The sequence below is a fragment of the Leptopilina heterotoma genome, unplaced genomic scaffold (assembly GCF_015476425.1).
Source record: "Leptopilina heterotoma isolate Lh14 unplaced genomic scaffold, ASM1547642v1 Lhet_95, whole genome shotgun sequence".
Taxonomy (NCBI): Eukaryota; Metazoa; Arthropoda; class Insecta; order Hymenoptera; family Figitidae; genus Leptopilina; species Leptopilina heterotoma.
The window spans coordinates 641,334-663,468 of NW_025111202.1; the positions used below are offsets into that span (position 1 = coordinate 641,334).

Here is a 22,135-nt window from a genome sequence, read left to right on the forward strand (position 1 = left end):
AAATTCTACACAAACTTTGAATTATTTTCAAAAATAATAAAAATTTCACAAAAATTTCATTATTTACAAATTTTTTTTATAAATTTCTTCGCAATTATTCAATTATTTTCATAAATAATAAAATTTTTACGAGGATTCAATTATTTTTGTAAATAAAATTCTTTTTAGGATTATAATTCTTCTTACAAATAATAAAACTCATTGCAGAATTTCAATTATTTTTAATACAATTTTAATTGGTTTCCCCGAAAAATATAATGATTCTTACAAGTTGTATTAAAATTAACTTTTAAAAACACTCTATTCAACAAATTATTTATTTTTGTATTTAAATAATTGAATTTTGATAGAATTTTCTGATAAAAATTAATTTCAATTAAAGTTTTAGATAATAATAAAATTGTGGAGAAGTTACTAATAATTGCAATTTTTAGAAATAATTGAATGTTAATTAATTTTTTTAATTTTTAGAAATTCAATTATTTTTATAAATAATAAAACTCTTCGCAGAATTTCAATTATTTTTAATACAACTTTAATCGAATTCCTCGAAAAAATTCTTAAAAATTTTACTAAAATTCGTCAAAAGAATTCAGTTATTTAAAAATGTATGGCTAAAATTCTTTATGAGAATTCAATTTTAAAAAATATGCAATTATTCAATAAATTGTTATTTTTGTATTTAAATAATTGAATTGTAGTAGAATTTTCTCATAAACATGGATTTAAAAATGGATTTCAGTTCAAATTTTAGATTATAATTGAATTTTAAAAGCAGTAGAGCGTAAATTTTGAGAAATAATTGAATTTTGAAAAATGCCAGATTAAAATCTTTGAAAATTTAAATTTTTCATATTTTTAACTAACAATTCTGTGGAATTCATTTTCTTTGAGAAACTTTAATTGCAGATTTTTTTTAAAATTATTTAAAGTTTTTATTTTCTAATATATATTTAATTGAAGAATTTACGAATAATTGAAATTTTGTAAAGTTGAATATTGTAAAGAATAATGGATTTGAAAATTGTCAAAGAACTTTTTCGAAAATTATTAAAAATAATCAATTTAAAGAAGAATTTTAGTTAAGAATTCTTGAAAAAAAATTCAATTTTGTAAAAATTACAAATTACTGCAAAAATTCAATTCTTTTCAAGAGTAATAATATTCTTCGCAAAAATTAAATATTGTTCAAAAGTATTAAAATTCTTCTTAGGGATTCAATTATTTTTAATACAATTTTAATCGAATTTCTCGAAAAATGTAATTATTCTTAAAAATTTTATTAAAATTCGTTGATAGAATTCAATTATTTGAAAATTTGTTGATAACGATTCTTTATGGGAATTGAATTTTAAGAAACATTCAATTATTCAATAAATTATTTATTTTTGTATTTAAATAATTGAACTCTAGTAGAATTTTCTAATAAAAATTTATTTAAAAATTAATTTCAGTTAAAATTTTAGATAATAATTGAATATTAAAAGCAATATAGCGTGCATTTAATTGATTTTTTAAAATATTATTTTAAGTTTTTATTTTCTAATATTTGTTTAATTAAAGAATTTACGAATAATTTTAATTTCGTCAAATTGAATATTGTAAAGAAATGGATTTGAAATTTGTTAAAGAACTTTTTGAAAATTATTAAAAATAATCGATTTAAAGGATAATTTTAGTTAAAAATTTTTGAAAATAATAATTGAATTTATTTTATCACTCGGTCATCTTTAATTATTATAAAACATGAAGAAATCAATCACTCCGAGTCTTCGACTCGGAGTTATTGATATCTTCATGTTTTATAGTTATTAAAACTTTAATTTATAAGTTTTAAGTAAAATGTTCTCATATTTGACTCGGACTTATATTTTTGTCAATAATTGGTTTGTAATTTTTATTTTTACTCCGTAATGTTCTTATTTTTAAATACTTTCGCTGGTTCAAGCCCTGATTACAGTTTATTTTATTTATTTTATCTATTTATTTAAAGATTAAAGCAATAGTTGGAGAGAGAGAAAATAAAATTTCTGTGTATTCCATCACCGAACAATTTTCCAACATAAAAGAAATAAGAAAATTATTGACAACCTGTATTTTTAAAATGTATAATTATAAATTATAATATTAGTAGAAATTGTAATATACCATTAGAGATGTGTAATTTTCAAGTAACAAGCTATGATATATGATAGATGTGCACAGCTAATCGTTGAGACAAGCACTCGAAAATAAACTAGATAAATTGTTATCAGCAACTTCCTTCCTGCAGCAGCTGTTCTCCCTCGCATTATATTAACTTTGAGAGAAATTTACTTGATAAAACACATGGAATCTAGCCTCACAATATTGATAAAAATTACCAAGTCGAGGAAATAATAAATTTTAGAATATATTTTGTGCTTGAGGAGGAAAAGTCGTCTGCATAATTATTGCAAAAGCGTCCATAATTTCAGTTTTAAAATTATGCATAATTTTATAGAAAATTATCGCGATAATTGGGTCATTTAAGAAGTATAATTATGTTTAATAAATTTTCTACTAATTTTTCGTGCGTTATTAATTCTCATCATTTGACTTTTTGTTTTGGATTTTATATCTAATTAAAAATCTCAGTTTTTTTAAGCGTGAAATTTAAATGAAACAATTAAAAAATGTTCCATTTTCTGTCAGGTAAGAACGTATGGTTTGATTTTCAGTAAACGGATCGACTTATAGTAAGATTTGACTAAATGTCAATGACAAAATTGACTGCTAATTTATTTTTACAATTTTAAGGTGTAAAACAAACAGGAAAATTTGCCTCAAGAAGCAAAAAGTGAAAATCGCTTATCAATATAGTACACATATAGTCATAATCGTAAATAATAAATTACGTCACTTCTGCAATTAACCACAATTAGTTATTATATCGCGAGACGTGCATAAACCGATAGCGCTCACAGGTAACTCCATTGAATGAACAATTGATTTCTGCCATAAAATGATTACGTGAATCTCGCAATTATAAGTCCATATTATTGTTAAAGGTGTTCACGTAATAATAATTATAGGCAGCACTCGTAAGTTTCATGCGTCTTTCAAGTAAATTAAACTTCACTCTTGAAGTCGTAAAATTTTTTACGATACGTAGCTCTCATAAATGTCAATATATAGACACTGACATGCACACTATCATCCGGTTCCACAAAAATTCCCAGGAAGAATAATATTTACACACATTCCATTTAAATTGTTCCGCATTATTGAACAAGAAATAGAAATAGTTTGAAACTTTGTAGATCTATTAATATTAGTTGCTACAACAGGGTTGCCACAGGTCAGGGATTTCAGGGAAAAATTAGTGATTTTTATTAAAAGTGGTGAAAAACATTAAATTTTTAGAATTCATAAGAAAATGAATTTTTGAAAATATTCTTTAAGATCAGGGATAAAGTCAAAATTTTGTCTGGAAATCAGGGAAAAGTCAGGGAACCCAGAACTGAGGTTATAATTTTTCTTTTTTGTGCTAAAATGCACATGACTTTAGAATACCTATACAATTTCCATTTGATTCAAGAAATTGCAGACTTTGGTGCTCCTGTAATTTGTTTAAAGGAATTTTAATGCATATTTTTGAAATTTATTTGCATCATACAGTGTGAAGGATCGATTTCTATTAAGTGCATTATATGTACGTATTCAGTTTTCGATACCTCTCGCACGTGCACACTTTCCACCCACGTGGCAAAACTTTGTGATTTGTAGGTTAAATGAACTCACTTCACCGATCTGACATAAACACACCGCACATTATATTATGCAGCCTACGTTGTACTTTACATTTGGCTGCGAGGTGGGTGTAAAATTACAAAGATTGTACGGAAATCAGGAAATCGTGTGTATAGTTGACCTCAGAATATATGCAACGGAATCATCTCAAATGAATCCTTTTTGTTTTTTTGTTTTTTTGAAATAGGATTTTATACATAGCAATTGGAGGGAAAATTCTGAATCATGCATTTCCTCATCTCTAACTGCGAATTTCGTATATCATTTTTATGGCATCATTTCTTGTATATAATTTTAGAAATATCTTTTCAAATTGAACTGTTTCTGTTTTTTAATTTTGCTATTTTATATTTCAACTTGACGTATGTTAGTAGTGCTGAATATTTCAAATGAAGTTACGAGAAAAGAAAATCTTTCCATAGTTACTAGTTTTGCTTACATCTATTTTCATGAGATTTTTTATTTATTTTTATTTCTCTCTTGGTCTTCCATTTGCCTTCTAGCTTCATTTAGAACAAATAAAACTTTGAATTTTTCAATTCTAAACTTTAATAAATTCAGAAATTGAGAAATTATTAAATTGAGAAATTAGTCACTGATAAAGTGCGATAGCTTCGTGGTTTAAGTACTGGACTCGCAAGCGCAGCAAGGACCAGGGTTCAATTCTTCACAACTGTGGATTTTTTTCGTTTTAATAAAAGTTTCAGAGTTTGCACTCAATAATAATTTTAAAAAAATAGCTTTTAAACTAAAAAAAATAGTAAAAACGTAGCTATCGAAAAATTAAACTTGACGACCAAAAAAACTCGTTTTAAACACTTCAGAAAACTGACAAGAATTTCATTCTATATTTTATTTTCCTGACTTTATCCTAATTTTTATCACAAATATTTACTTCTTTCTTATCCTGCTTATAAATTGAATTCCTGCAATGAATTTTATAATGAATAAAAGAATTTAAATATTTATAAAAATAATTTAATTTTTGCGAAGAATTTTATAAAAATTTTTAAATAATTGATTTCTTTCGACAAATTTTATGCAAATTATAATTTAAATAATTGAATTCCTGAGAAATTTTTAATGTTTGGTATATGAAAAGAATTGAATTTTTAGGAAGAATTTTACAAAAATTTTTTTAAATAATTGAATTTTGTTTGGAAATTTTATGAAAATAGTAGATATGTATTAAAAATTATTGAATTGCGAAAAGTTTTTAAAAAATAAATTTTACAGAGAATTCTATTAAAATTTTTGACAATAATAGAATTTCTCTGTGGTATTTTATTAAATTTTTTTGAAAATAATTAATATCCTAAAAAACATTTTATTATTTATAAAAATAATTGAATTCCTGCGAACGAATTAAATTATAATTTTTTTAAATAATTGAATTTCCAAGAAGAAATTTGTTACTTTTAAAAATAATTGAATTCCTAAAAAGCATTTTATGATTTATGAAAATAATTGAATTTTTGGGAAGAATTTTATTAAAATCTAAAAGAATAATTGAATTATTTCAAGAAAATTTTTTTAAAATTGTATTTAAAATACAAATTGATTTCTTTCGAACAATTTTATTAAAATATTTGAAAATAATTGAATTCCTGTAAAAATTCTAATATTTCTGTAAATAATTGAATTCTTCCATAGACTTTTAAAGAAACATTTTTTTAAATAATTGAATTTTTCGAGGAATTAAAATTCAATTTTTAAGAATAATTACATTTTTCGATCAATTCCTGTAAAATTGTATTAAAAATGATTGAAATCCTGCCATGAAATTTATTATTCATGAAACTAATTGAATAGTTGTTAAGAATTTTATTAGATTTTTCAAAAATAATTGAATTCCTCAGAAGAATTTTATTATTTATGAAAATAATTGAATTCCTCAGAAAAATTTTATTATTTATAAAAATAATTGAATGGAGGGGAATTTTTGAAAATAATTGAAATTTTGCCAAAAATTTTATTAAAATTTGTGAAAATAATTGAATTTCGGAAAAGAATTTAATTATTTCTAAAAATATTTGAAATTTTGATGACAATTTTAAAAAATTTTTGAACATAATTTTATTTCTGCGAAGAATTTTATTACTTTTGAAGATAATTGAATTCCTTAGAAGAATTTTATTGTTTATGAAAATAATTGAATTCTTGCTTAGAATTTTATCAAAAATTTTTTTAAAAAATTGAATTTCCATGGAAAATTTAATTATCAGTGAAAGTAAATGAATTATTGTGAAGAATAATTGTATAAAAATTTTGTTAAGTAATTGATTTTTTCGACATTTTTTTGAAAATGCTTTTTTAAATTAATTGAATTCCTGTGGAAATTTTATTATTTATGAAAATAATTGAATGTTAGATGAATTTTATCAATTTTATGAAAATAGTAAATATTGGAAATAATTGAATTTCGAATATTTTTTTGAAAATAATTGAATCGTTTTAAAGAATTTGATTACAATTTTTGAGAATAGTTTTTTTGATTTCTAGTATTAGTGAATTTAAAGTGGTGAAAATTTTCAAAAATAAAATAGAAGTAGCTTTTAGTGGCTGAATTCTAAAACGAGTACCTAAATAGAATCCTAAACCTCCTATATTGTGATAACATTAAATAATTTATTAATAATTGCGACTGCGGGCTGAAATAAACGAAAGACAAAAAAAGGTTTAGAAAGCATTTAGAAATTTTTGTACAGATAAAATCAAAATCAGTTTATCTATCGACAATCGAGAGCTCGTTTGGATAAATATTAAGGACAAATTGCCCTATGAAAATTGGAACACGAGTGCGTCCAAGTGGAATTTGTCACGATCAATTTGTCGCCAGTTCAATTATTAACGAGACGCATTCCCAACTCTTCCGTCTTGTTGAAAATTGTGAATATACATCATGTAAAATATGTTAATTCCGTGTGTCTGCATATATGCGTCGAATTAAATTGCTTCATTTCTCTATATACACAATGTATACACGCCATATATCAAAATTCAATTTATTTTTGTAGATTACACTCCATATACATTTTTAAAGAATACAATTAATTATGTAAACAATTGTTTTAATAAATTTTTTAATTTGAATTGAATTGAGTATAAACTATAAACTGAATTAAATTAAAGATCAATTATCGATTGCATTTGGTTAGGGATTGGTATGTAAAATTATGATTGAAAATATAGATAAATTAAAAATATAAATGAATAATAAAAATAAATTAAAAATTTCAAAAATGGCAAAAATTTTTTAAATTATATATTTTTAAAAAATGCGAGTCGTAAATTTCACCACTCATAACAGTGACCGTGATTATTATTGTACCTATACAAGCAATTTTTATATATTTTTTTTTTGAAGTCAAAATTGCTTAATTTTCCAGACAATATTAAATTAAAAAAGTGTAATGAATTTAAAAAATGTCTTAAGGTTCGACGTGCCTTTTATAATCAACTGTCTTTATGGGTTGGTCGAGAAAGAGTAATTTTTAAATTCCTCTATTCGTTTATGAATTTAATAACCGTGACAAGGAGGCATATATGAGGTGAAACTTGCATTTCGCATTTGCAATATAACACTCCTATACACATGTGTGTTAAAAAGTATATATACAATAAAGAAATAAACAATTCATTCGTGCTGAAAAATAATAAAATTAACCCGCCGCCTAACAAAGTTAATGGGAAATTTATTCCAATAATATTTAACAATTTTTTTTTTTTTTTTGCTTTTTTTTTTTTTTTGCTTTTCATGCTTCAGTACTAACTTCCTGATCAATATCTGACAGCTCTTGAGTTACAAGTGGAAGATCATAAATGTGTATTATATCACCTATGTGTACTGGAAATATGATACAGGTATGTATAATGAAAATATTTCGAATTATTCTCAAGATATTATATATTCGATGCTGGAAAATATTTACACAATGTTTGGGTAATTTTTCTGAAAGTGCTACTTTATTAGTACTTTGATTTTTCAATTTCTTTATTTTTTTAAACATTGTTTTTGTATTGTAATTACTTTTTAAATATAGGTGATAGCTACTGAGTTTAATTTTTTTTTAAATCTATACAAAAAAGAATTGTGTAAATGCTACTTTTTTAATGATATGAAGAAATTTTTATTTTCTAAAATGTATTAATTCTGTCCCCCTGTAAATCACAAAAGTCTATTAGAAGTTTTTAAAAATTGAATCTCAAACAAAAAAATGTAACTATTTTTCTAGAAACATGAAAAAAATTCTTCAGTTTTCCTTGTTTTATTAAAGTTAACATAATTTCTTAAATAATTTACATGATTTAAGTGGAGGGTACACCGATATTTTTAATTGTAACTATCAAGAAAATAATTAATTTCAAAAATTTTAATAAAATTCTTCACAAGAATTCAATTATTTTCATAAATAATAACATTCTTCTTAAGAATTCAATTTTTTTATATATAGTAAAATTTAAAATTATTATTATTCTATTTAAAATTAAATTATTTTTAAACAAAATTTTAATAAAATTTCACGAACGAATCCAATTATTTTCTAAAATTTTAACAAATCCTTTAAAAAATCAAAACAATTCAATTATTTTTTTAAATAGTAAAATTTTTGCAAAAATAAAATTATTTTCAAGAAAATTTTACGAAAGAATTCAATTTAAAAGAATTTTTTAATAATATCTTTCGAAAAAAATCAATTATTTAAAAAAATTTTTAAAAATCATTCGAAATAATTCAATAATTTATAAATAGTAAAATTTCTTGCAAAAATTAAATTGTTTTCTAAACTTTTAATAAATCCTTCAAAACAATTCAATTATATTTATAAATAGTAAAATTCTTTGCAAAAGTTTTTCAAAAAAACCCAATTACTTTCTAAAATCTTAATAAAATTAAATAATTATATGTTTAATTTCAATTTTTAACAAACACGATTATTTTAAAAACTTGAAAGAAATTGTCCATAAAATTCAATTATTTTCAAAATTTTTAATTAAATTTCACGAACGAATCCAATTATTTCCAAAATTTTAATAAATCTCTCGAAACAATTCAATTATTTTTTAAATAGTAAAATTTTTGCAAAAATTAAATTATTTGCAAGAAAATTTTACGAAAAAATTCAATTTTTAAAAAATTTTTAATAATATTTTTCGAAAAAATTCAATTATTTAAAAAAAATTTTTAAAATCATTCGAAACAATTCAATTATATTTATAAATAGTAAAATTCCTTGCAAAAATTCAATTATTTTCAAAATTTTTAATCAAAATTATTAAAAAAGTTCCATTATTTAAAAAATAAATTCAGAGAAATTCTTCAAAAAGAATTTAACTGAAATTTTTTAAAATTTTAACAAAATTCTTTGAAGGAATTATATTTTCAAATTTTTTGATAAAATCCTTTGCAACAATTTAATGATTTTCAATACATTAATTTTAAAATTCAAAATATTTAAAAAGAATAATTATTTTAAAAAATTAAAAAACAAAAAAGCAAACAACAGCTAAAGAAATGAATTGTCATATAAAAAAATTGAGTAATAATTAAATTTGTTTAACAGTTTCAGCCTAGAAGCAAAGATTTCTTTCTCAAAAAAAAAAATGCTTTAATAAAAATTATAAAAATCATTTTTTCATTTGGCAATTGTTTCGTGGATTCAAAAACATAATTTCTACAAAATTATGAATGGATTTTAATATGTACCAATTTTTAAGAAAAAGAAAAATTCAAAAAGGGTCAAAAAATACAATTTTCGGACCATTAAATTTCTCACAAAAAATTACCTGAAAAATAACTTTGTGAAATGTTTAAATTATTTTCTTGATTTAATTAAAAAAATATAGGTTTTAACCCCTTAATAATAAAGCAAAAGAAATTTTTTTGCTCATGTAAAAAACATTGAACTAAAGTGAAATAAATAGTTAATAGTAATTAATTATTAATCCTTAATTATATTTATTCTTAATCAGTTCTTAACCATAATTTTCTAAAGAGAAGACAATTTTAGTACAGCATTATACATACGAAAAAACGCATTTAATTTAGAGGAATCCACATCAGATCAAGATTCCTTTTTTTAGGACGTGGAAAAAATTTTACTTGAAAAATATTCTCTGTAGGTCATTAAGTTTTAATAATTTTCAATCTTTACCGTTTTTTCCTCTCTTTTTTTTTGGGTATAGTAAAAAAATTCCGATAACTTGTTGTAAAAATTCCTAAAAAGCAGAAAAGAAAAAGAAGTCGAATAAAGCAATGAACCTGAAAAGTGTGTGTGCGTGCAGAAAACTTTCTTCATAGCCGGGTAATAAATTTCTATTTAACGTCAGCAAATAATAAATAGTTAAAATGATTGTTAATTTTCCCTCGAGGTATTTTTAATGTTGAAGAAAAAAGAATAATAATTTTTCACAGCAATGACGTTAACTACGAATTCAATCATCAATATAACTGACTTCTGACCAGTAAATGTGCTTCTTAACGAGTCATGCGATTCTAATATTATTTTATAAGTCATTTTCGCACATATGCATTTATGTATATAGATATATACTTTCTGTGTAGAGAAAATGCATTCGAAACAAAGTCATAAGTAAAGCTTCATTATGAAATGTGTTACACAGCTACTTATCATTTTCCATACTGTACGGCAAAAAGTGTGACCGTTATAAAAACACCTCTCTCACGGTGGTGGAAACATTGCTGGAAATATATTTCTATATATATTTATTATTATCATTATGTTGCCATATTCGTATCTCGTGTGTAATATTTATTCACCTACGCATGTGCACCTGCTCCCGAGGGCCGTCGAGTGAAAAGAGGAAATTATAATGCCATTAATTTTGTAATCTGCGTAGGAATGGGCGGGCTAATGCCGCTAGTTTACAGGATATTTCAATTGGTATGTAGGCAAGCCTCGAGGGGGCCTCGTGTGGAATTCTTCATACATTTATGTTTATCTATATGTATTTATGCACACAATCTGGCAAAAAACAGGCAAAAGTTACACCAAAGCGTGCGCGCTCGTTCACACATCTAGAGAAAAAAAAATGCTATTCTAACGTTGATTGACTCGATTTTCCCCTAATCAAATATACTACATATATCGCTTTCGCAAATAAATATTTCCATTTCCTTGTAAACGGAAATGTGACGGAAGCGTTTAAACGTGCTCGGAATTGGGATTATTGTATTTATATGTACAAGAACTCTCTCAATTAAATATTGCTTGCGCTACATTTATAGGAAATCAATTGCGAGGGAAAGACAATAATTTAAACAATTCTTGCGTAATGATTTTATTCATTTTATTCTTTATTTCCTTGGAATTGAAAGTGAGAGTGCTATTTGAAAATATGGAAATTTTAGTCTCTAGGGAGAGAACAGATCACTTTCTTTCCTGAAAACACTGTTACTCTCCCGGAAACAGTAAAAAAAATTAAGAAAAAAATTATTTATCTCTAAATTTGAATTAGTAAAAACTAAAAATTAAAAATGTTTAATAATTTGAATTAATGACTGACTTTTTGCTTTCAAATTAGTAAATTTTACGGCAGGTAGTCACGTTTTCTAAAAAATATTCCCTAATCCTTTTTGCCTAAAAAACCAAATCCATAATTTTGATAATCATTTGTTAATTTTTTTTTAATCTCTCTAACAAACATATTATTCAGTTCAGAAACAAAAACACGTTTAATATATATAAAATATATTACACAAGAGTGTCATAAAAATTTTTGTTTCATATATCTATAGAAATTCTATACGTATTATTATCTCTAAGTACTGGCATTAAAGTTTCACATATTTTGTCCAGTTTTTGCCTCATTAGATTTTATTTTATAGCGAAATAAATATATTTTTATAATAGTCCAGATATTTTAGAAGTATATTGTGTATATATATACAATAAATTTACATGTATAAAAACTTTTAATTAGACAAGTTTATTACAATAGATACATTTATATTTTATATTTAATTTTTAAATAACAAAAAAATAAGCACGAAAATGGAGAAAAATGAAAATAATTAGATGAAGTGCAGATGTAATTATTAATTATATATAGTAAGGAATATAATTATATTTATGTGTATTAAAAGTAACATATTATCTCAATTTACTTTCTTATACAATGTGTATGAAAGAATTCCCATTCTTATGTAATATATAGATATTCAATTTAGATAAATTTTATTTTATTTACTATAATATTACTATGATTATGTAATAGAATAGCATATTATTTTATATATCACTCCCTATTATATAAAGAAGTTTCCTCTCAAAACAAGAATATTTTTTTCAGTGTACTTGAGAACATTTTTTTCTTGTATATTATTTCCAAAAAAATTCATTTCAAAATTCAATTATTTCTAAAAATTCACGCTATATTGATTTTAATATTCAATTATTATCTGAAATTCCAACTGAAATTAATTTTTAAATCAATTTTTATTAGAAAATTCTACTAGAATTCAATTATTTAAAGACAAAAATAAATAATTTATTGAATAATTAAATGTTTCTTAAATCTTAAAATTCAATTCCCATAAAGAATCGTTATCAACAAATTTTTAAATAATTTAATTCCATCAGCAAATTTTAATAAAATTTTTAAGAATAATTACATTTTTCGAGGAATTCTATTAAAATTGTATTAAAAATAATTGAAATTCTTCAATGAGTTTTATTATTTGTAAAAATAACTGAATGCCTAAGAAGAATTTGATTACTTTTGAACAATATTTTATTTTTGCGAAGAATATTATTACTCTTGATAATAATTGAATTTCTTGCAATAATTTGTAACTTTTACAAATTTGAATTTTTTTTTCTTGTTTTTAAGTAAACATCTTCTGTAAATCCATTATTTTTATTAATTTTTGAAAAAGTTCTTTAAGAATTTTTAAATTTATTTGTTAACAATTCAATTTTATAAAATTTTAATTACATATTTGTAAATTCTTCAATTAAATATGTTTATTAGAAAATAAAAACTTTAAATAACTTCAAAAAAAATTCGCAATTAAAGTTTCTCAAAAAAATGAAATCCACATAATTGTCAGTTAAAAATATGAAAAATTTAAATTTTCAAAGAATTTTAATGAAATTTTTAAGAATAATTGCATTTTTCGAGAAATTTGATGAAAATTATATTAAAAATAATTTAAATTTTGCCAGGAATTTTATTAATTTTTGAACATAATTGAATTTTGGAGAAAAATTTTATTATTTACAAAGATTATTAAAATTTTAACGAGAATTTTTGTAAATTTTTTAACATAATTGAATTTTTTGAAGAATTATATATTACTTTTGAAAATAATTAAATTCTTCTGACAAATTTTATTACAATTTCCTTTTAAACAATTATATTCTTTTGGGAAATTTTATTAAAGTAGTAGATATTAAAAATCATTGGATTGAAGAAAGTTTTTGGAAATAATTGAATTTTACCAAGAATTTTATTAAAATTTTAGAAAATAATTGAATTATTGCAAAGAATTTCATTAGAAATTTTTGAAAATAATTCAATTTATTGAAGAAATTTAATTATAAATGTTTTGTAAATAATATTTAAATTCTAATAAATAAATTATAGCAAAAGTTTTTAAAGTAACTGAATTTGATAAATTTTAATAAAATTTTTAAGAATAATTACATTTTTCGAGGAATTCTATTAAAATTGAATTAAAAATAATTGAAATTCTGCGATGTGTTTTATTATTTATGAAAATAATGGAATTCCTAAAAAGAATTTTATTATTTATGAAAATAATTCAATGATTACGAAGAAATTTATAAAAAAAATTATTAATAATGAAATTCCTCTGAAATTTTTATTATTTTTTTAAAATAATTAAAGGTCTGTGTAGAATTTTTTTTTTAAATAATTGAATTCTTTTGGAAAATTTTATGAAAATAATAGATACTGAAAATCATTGAATTGAGTAAATTTTTTGAAAATAATTGAATTTTTGCCAAAAAGTGTATTAAAATTTTTGAAAATAATTGAATTTAGGAGGGAAATTTAATTATTTTTAAAGATAATTGAAATTTTGACGAGAATTTAATTATTTCTAAAGATAATTGAAATTTTGATGAGAATTTAAAAAAATTTTTGAACATAATTGAATTTCTGCAATAATTTGTATTTTCTCTAAAATTCTTTAAATTATATCGTACAATTTACGAATTTAAAAAAATCCACTGTTCCGACAACCTTTATATTTAAGTTTGGTACACTTGGGAAATTTTGCCCCATATTGTATATAAAATATAAATAACTTTCAGACTTACTTTCAAATAGGCTACTTTCAACTTTTATAATTACTCTCCAAAGTGTTTAAAAGCCATTAAAGGCTAAAATATATGTGCCATTATACTATAACTGTTTTACCATATCTGCGTATATTGTATATATATGAACTATTTCCCACAGTGACGAGAGCTTTCATAGTTTCATTACATGTAATGAAATGCTTGTAAGAATTTTTCTCCCGGAGATTTGTATATCTTCAAATCTACATGCGTATGTAGTGTACTCTCTTATAAAGTAGGAGAATCGCGCTTATAAATATGTATGCAAAATCACGGATGTGAAGCTGCGTAATCTTTATAAGACTCTAGAATCGATACCGTTGGTTAAAAGTTTTCGATCGTTTAGATGAATGGGCGAGAGCGCGCCTAGCTCTAGTTGTAAAATGTCTATTCTGCGTGTAGTGTGTATATAATAAAATACGAGAATTTCACCGTTTGCCCTCTCAAGTGCATGAATTTTCTTTTTTCTAATGTAGGAGATACATGTAGAAAATGAAAAAAAAAGAAATGCGGAGGAGAATTTTGAATTACTTTAAATTTTAGTATATTATTTATATATATACGAATTTCGCCTGCTTGTATTATATTTGAGAAACTTTCCTGATCAATCACTCACTTTTGATAGATACGTTCGATTTGCATAGAATGGTATCACGCGATGTTTGGAAAGAAATTTATAATACTTTCAAATTGCAGTTGAATCATAATTTTACCTGTCCTATCAACAGTCCCTGATTTCGAATCTAAATGTTACTTTTTCAAAATTTATTCAAAATTTATGAATTTTGGAAAATTAACATCAGATTCGTAATCAGCGACCCCAAAAAACCCTCCAAATAAGGAGTAACAAGCAAATTGCATTAGATTTTTAAAAAGTCGTCCGCCATATTGAATCAGCCATTTTGAATTTTTGAAAAAGTACAGAATTACCACGCTTTTGCTCATTTCAAATGCCCCTGACTTTTCCAGATTTTCCAGGTTAAAAAATGGAATTTTTCCAGTCTTTTAAAGTTACATTTATATTTTTCCAAATATTAAATAACTTCCTGATTACCAAACAAAACTGTAACTTTTTCTCTGACTCTAACGAATATTCTGATTCACCCACAAAATAATAAGATACAAAAAAAATATTGTATTACATTTATCTAATAATTTCTTCAAAAGTAAAATTATTCGAAAATATCAATAACTCATTCTCTAAATAAATATTCAAATAATTATTATTTTTTCATAGAAATTAAGATTTTCAAAATTATGAAATTCAATAACTTGATTAAAACTTGATAAAGTCATAATTTTATATTATAAGAATATTATTACTGTAACTTCTTTAAAATTATTTTCCTCATTTCAATTCAATTATTCATTTCTAGAATTTTTAACTAAAATTCTTCTTTAAATCAATTTTTTAAAAATTATTTTTGAAAAAGTTCTTTGAGAATTTTCAAATTCTTTTGTTTACAATTTAATTTTACGAAATTTCGATTATTCGAAAATTCTTCAATTAAATATCTATTAGAAAATAAAAACTTCAAGTAAATGAAAAAAAACTCAATTAAACTTTTTAAAAATACTAATTCGACAGAATTGTTAATTAAAAGTATGAAAAATTCAAATTTTCAAAACTTTTAATTTGAAACCTTTTCAGAATTCAATTATTTCTAAAAATCCAGGCTATACAGCTTTTAAAATTCAATTATCAAAAATTTTAATTGAAATTCATTTTTAAATCAATATTTATTTTAAAAAATCTACGAGAATTCATTTATTTAAATAAAAATGTAACTATTATTGAATGTTTCTTAAAATGCAATTTTCATAAAGAATTTTATCAACAAATTTTTAAATAATTAAATTCTCTTGACAAATTTTAATAAAATTTTTAAGAATAATTTCATTTTTCGAGAAATTTGATTAAAATATTCTATTAACAATAATTGAATTTCTCCAAAGAATTGTAGAAGAGTTTTTGAAAATAATTGAATTGAGGAAAGTTTTTAAAAATAATTGAAATTTTGACAGGAATTCTATTAATTTTTAAAAATAATTGAATTACTACACAGAATTTCATTGAAATTTTTGAAAATAATTTTTTTTTTAAAGAAATTTAATTAAAAATGTATTGACAATAATAATTAAATTCTAATAAATAAATTATAGGAAGGCTTTTTAAAATAATTGAATTTCTTTGAGGAATTTTAATAAAATTTTTAAGAATAATTATATTTTTCGAGGAATTCTATTAAAATTGCATTAAAAATAATTGAAAGTCTGCAATGTGTTTTATTATTTAATGAAAATAATTGAATTCCAAAAAAGAATTTTATTATTTATGAAAATAATTGAATCCCTGTAAAAAATGTTCTTATTAAAAAAATAATTTCTAATTAATTCGATTCCTGTGAAATTATTAGATATTTATGAAAATAACTAAATGTTTGCGTAGAATTTAAATAACATTTTTTTTAAAAATTGAATTCTTTTTCGAAATTTTTCACGATTTCGATCAAAATTCCCTGACTTTTCCAGGTTTTTTCAAGGTTTATAAAATTCCCTGACATTTTTAGGTTTTCCAGGTTTCCAGGTTGTAATATCAGATTAGTATAATCATTCCAAAATTTCTGAGTACGAACGAAACTTAAACAAAGTTCGCCATATTGGATCCGCCATTTTGAATTTTGTGAAGCTAAACATAAAAAGAAGTGACCTTAAATTATTATAACTTAATAATTCGTTTTCAATTTATTTTCAATTAATAATAATAATAATAAATCGAATGATTGAAAATGAAAAAAATTCAATGACTTTTGCAAAAAAGAAATATGAATAAAAAATGAATAGGTGGGCTTATATGATTGAGAATCACTGACCTATTCGATAGGATCGCGTGGGATTAGACTGGTGAGTGGCGAACTCACTGATGAAGCTGATGAAATGATTGAGGAAATCTTTATATGTGACTGATGTGCCAGTGCAAAATATGTAGCGCCTCCGACATTCCAATTCATAGTCGATTGAACTTGGGAGGGCTTAGTTAGTACACAAAGCACGTATGAATCTACCCAATTGCACTAACCGAGATTTAGATGGGAGGTGTGAATCATATCAATTTAGAGAGAGAGAGAGAGATAGAGAAATTGCACCGGCAGAGATTTCATTTCAAGATATATAGCTCTATATTTATTGCAAATTTTCGCAAAAGAAATTCAAAAACTAAAATTACAAAAATTTCACATTGTAATTTTATAATTAAAAGTTATTTTTATTTAATTTACTATTTATTTAAATAAAATCAACACACAGAAAAAACGATAATCTAATTTTAAGAAGAACCTACCTTAATAGGAGCCAAGAATATTCCCTACTCAAATTAAGTGGGGTCACTTAATTTAAGTCGGGACACTTAATTTAAATAGGAAATATTCTTAATTTTAATAGGGCACCACTTAATTTAAGTAGGGAATATTCTTAATTTTAGTAAGGCACCACTTAATTTAAGTAGGGGCACTTAATTTAAGTAAGGCACTACTTAAATTAAGTGGGGCCACTTAATTTAAGTAGGGAATATTCTTAATTTAAGAAAGTCCCCACTTAATTTAAGTAGGGAATATTCTTAATTTTAGTAAGGCACCACTTAATTTAAGTAGCGAATATTCTTAATTTTAGTAAGGCACCACTTGATTTAAGTAGGGACACTTAATTTAAGTAAGGCACTACTTAATTTAAGTGGGTCCACTTAATTTAAGTAGGGAATATTCTTAATTTTAGTAAGGCACCACTTAATTTAAGTAGCGAATATTCTTAATTTTAGTAAGGCACCACTTGATTTAAGTAGGGACACTTAATTTAAGTAAGGCACTACTTAATTTAAGTGGGTCCACTTAATTTAAGTAGGGAATATTCTTGGCTCCTATTTAAGTAGGTTCTTCTTAAAATTAGAGTATCGTTATTTCTGTGCATCAATGAACAAAATTGTAAAATTCTTGAGAAATTTCTCCAAAACTCTTTCAATAAGCAATAGAGATATGAATGAAGGTAACTTTTTTTTTCTTTTTCCATTATTCTTTTTTCCTCTCACGCGGCGAGGTCATTAGCTCAGTCTACGCGGTTGTTCTAGATCTTGATCAAAAGAATTTTTCTCTAGAAACACGAGAATTTCTGATTGACAAAGGAGAGCGAGTTAAATACCATTGCATTGCGCGCAGCTTTCCCTCAAAGGAGGGGCTTCTCCTCTCACAGTCGGTCCATCTAAGGAAGCTTGCGACAAGTCTTTAGTAGGATTGGTATTTTTGCAAACTCGAACACACATATTCGAGTGGTTTCAAGCAGCGAAGTTGCCTTGAACTTGATATCTAGGCTTCGCAGACATTCATTACTCATCATGTCACAAGACAAGATTCACTCTATCTCATGGAACTTACAGATTATTTTACACTATTAAAAATCATTGAATTTATCACTTTGAGAACTTTTATTTTGCAATTTACAAGACATTTAATTTTAATTTATCGTCAATGACTATAATTTATGTAATCCACAATTTACCCCCGTGGAAAAAAACAATAAATAAATAAATAATGGAAAAAATCGAAAATATATATTCGTGAAAAAATGTTTATATGATGGATAGGTGGAGGGAAAATAAAACAGTCGTCTCATTGAGGAGAACTTTCTTACAACAAGATTGATGGATTTCTGTTTTGTTACTTTCATTTTTGTGTGACAATTTATAATTTTTGCAGATATTAAAATAATTTACCATTTTTTTTTGGTTCAGAAAATTTTGTTGAACTAATGGAAAATTTGTTTTTATCAAGAAAAATTGTCTTTCAATTTTAAGCAAACTAATTTTTATCTAATCTCTTATTGAAATTTATTCCTTTAATTTAAATTCTTTCCTATTTTTTAAACTTCATTGAATTATTTTTTTTATCATTATATTTAATTAATATTGAAATTCAAAATCGATCTAAAAATCAAAATCAAAGTGAGATTTGAATTTAAAGTAAGAATGTAAATTACAGTGAAAATAAAAATTAAAGTAAAAAATCAAAATCGAATTCTAAGTAAAAATCATAATCACAGTAAAAGTCATATTCAAACTGTAAATAAATATTAAAATACAACTGAAAATCAAAATTATAGCAAAACTTAAAAATGAAAATAAAAATCAATATTAATATTCAAAATTAAAGTAAATATGAAGATCAAAGTGAGAATCAAATTGAGATTAAATACTGAAATTAAAGAGAAAATAAAAATATAAAAATCAAAGTGTACATATCTCAAAATCAAAATCATATTATAAAAATTAACCTCAAAGTAAAAATAAAAATAAAAATAAAATTCAATAATAAAGCTCAAAATCAACATAAAAAAGCAAAATCCCAATCAAAACAAAATCAAAGTAAAAATCAAATTAAATATCAAAATAAAAAACAAAATTATGAATCAAAATCTAAGTTAAAATCATAGTCACGGTAAAAATCAAAGTTAACCTGTCAATAAAAATTAAAATCGAACATAAAATCAAAATTATAAGAAAAATCGGTCTTACAGTGAAAATTAAAATCAAAATAAAAATTAAAATTAAAATTCAAAATCAAAATTATAGTCAAAATAAAAAGCAAAAGTCAGAGTCAAAATTAAAATGAAAATTAAATCCGAACAGAAAACTTAAAATCAAAGTAAAAAATAAGAATAAAAATAAAATTTTAAATAAAAAAGTCTTAATCACAGTCAAAGTTAAAAACAAAGTAAAAATAAAAATCATTTGCAAATTCAAAATCAAATTAAAGTGAAAATCAAAAATAAAGGAAAAATCAAAGTGTATATCAAAATCAAAATCATATTATAAAAATCAATCTCAAAGTAAAAATCAAAATAAAAATAAAATTCAATAAGAAAACTCAAAATTAAAATTATAATCAAAATAAAAAAGCAAAATCATAGTCAAAATCAAAGTGAAATTCAAAATCAATATTACAGTCAAAATAAAAAGTCAAATTCAAAGTCAAAATCAAAATCAAAGTGAAAATCGAAATTAAACCCTAACAGAAAACTTTAAATAAAAGTAAAAAAATGAAGGTCAAAATCAAATTTAAAATAAAAAAATAAAATTCATAGTAAAAATTAAAAACAAAGTAAAATTCAAAATCATTGTCAAATTAAAAATCAAAATTATAGCCAACATTAAAATAGAAATAATAATAGAAAAATCATAGTAAAAATTAAAGAAAAATTCAAAATCAAAATTATAGTCAAAATAAAAAGCAAAAGTCAGAGTCAAAATGAAAATGAAAATAAAACAGAAAACTTAAAATCAAAGTAAAAAATGAAAATGAAATTAAAATTTTAATTTAAATAAAAAAGTCAAAATCATAGTCAAAATTAAAATTAAAAATTCATATTATTATCAAATTCAAAATCAAACAAAAATCAAATTTGAAATTCAAATGAAAATCAAGATAAAATCGAAAGTTAAAAATTTAAAATTTAAAATTGTAATAAGGTGTACCTAATTTTTTTCTTATTTCTCAAATAATCCCTTTGATTTCTCTCTCCGATTAAATACGAAAAACAAATTCCACCGAAAAAGATCCCTTATACTCGAATTATAAACGAAAATATTGCAAAATAAAGCAATTGACCGCCTTTTATGCCTCCAGTAAACATCAATTACATGGTTTGCATATTATAGTAATAAAAAAATTGAAGCACTCCAATATTGACGAGGTTGAAATATAAATTTAATTTCCACGAGGTGGATAATATTTTCAACCGAAACTGATCCGACGAATCAAATATCTTCGGTTTTTCGGGTTTGAAATCACTTCCAACAGCAGCAGCAGCAGCAGCAGAAGTAGCCGCCACTAACTTTTTTTATATACACACAACTTGGTCGTTCCAAGAATATGTCAGAATATAAGTTAAATCGCTTCCACATTATGAGTACTGCTGCTGCTCACTGCTGCTGCAGTACATATTAAGCTCCAGGAGTTCTTACGTGCACAAGTAATCGACAGTGTATCGAGTTCAGTGACGTCATAATTTAAGCGGATTCGGTTAATGGGAGAACGTTGTCGATAAATATCAAAAAGGAAGAAGAAAAAAAAGAGGAAAAATTGTCGGTGAATCCTCTTATACAGTTTTATACATCCGCATATGTAAGATTGAGATCCAATGCGAATATGAACTCTTTATGTGTGTCTTTAGTCGTATGAACCATCAGAAGTCCATTAAGTAGTACTTAAAGTATGTGTGGGCATTTATATACACTCGTCCGTGTCCTCCCACGTGGGTCACGCCTTTCGGAACTATTGCCGAAAGAAAAAAACTTAGTTGCACATATTTTTCATTTTTCGAGTTCAATTTCTTCTTTTATTTCAGAATCATCCTAATTTAGTTTTGATTTATAATTTTTTAAGTAACTAACTTTTCTATACAAATTAATGATTTGTCGACTATTGTCAAGGTTAATTTTATTTGTTTAATTGCAAAATTCCTAGGGTTCAGGTTGACGATGAATAAAGTTTGGAGAGTTAGCGTTGAATTAAAGGGAAAAAGTTATAATTCTTTAATTACTTTTTTAAAAGAAAAACCACAAAATTGGAAAAATTCAAAATTCTAAATCCAATTGTTGAAAAGAGACAAATTTTTGTTCTCCAATTTTCACTTTTTGTTTGAAAATTTTTTGACAACATTGTTGAACATTGTTAATTAATGTTTGGCTGTTATCTAATTTTGAAAATTAAGAAGTAAACTTTTTTTTCCCCTTGAGTTTCAGAGAGAATAATTTACAAGCTCTTTGATCGGGACATTTTTCTCGGAAGCCCAACATATATACCTGAATCATAATATTCCAATTGGTAGCATCTGAAATCAGCCTAATGGATTTCTCGCCGAACCTGCTCCTGACAATAATTATTATGCGAACTGGTTTCTCTCAGTGAAAATTGGGTTACTTAAGTGCGGGTGTCACAGAAACTTCACGAGTCCATTAAGAGTCCAAATCAATCTCATTAGGTCATCAA

At 23.5% G+C, this 22,135-nt stretch overlaps 1 long non-coding RNA gene across 1 annotated transcript in view; it reads left to right on the plus strand.

The window, feature by feature from the left end:
- The first annotated feature begins 21,126 nt into the window (after window positions 1-21,126).
- The window catches only part of LOC122512239, a 40,284-nt gene continuing 39,275 nt past the window's right edge, over window positions 21,127-22,135 (plus strand). The window contains exon 1 of the long non-coding RNA XR_006302604.1: window positions 21,127-21,268. This is a non-coding gene — a long non-coding RNA (uncharacterized LOC122512239). The remainder of the gene's footprint in view (window positions 21,269-22,135) is intronic.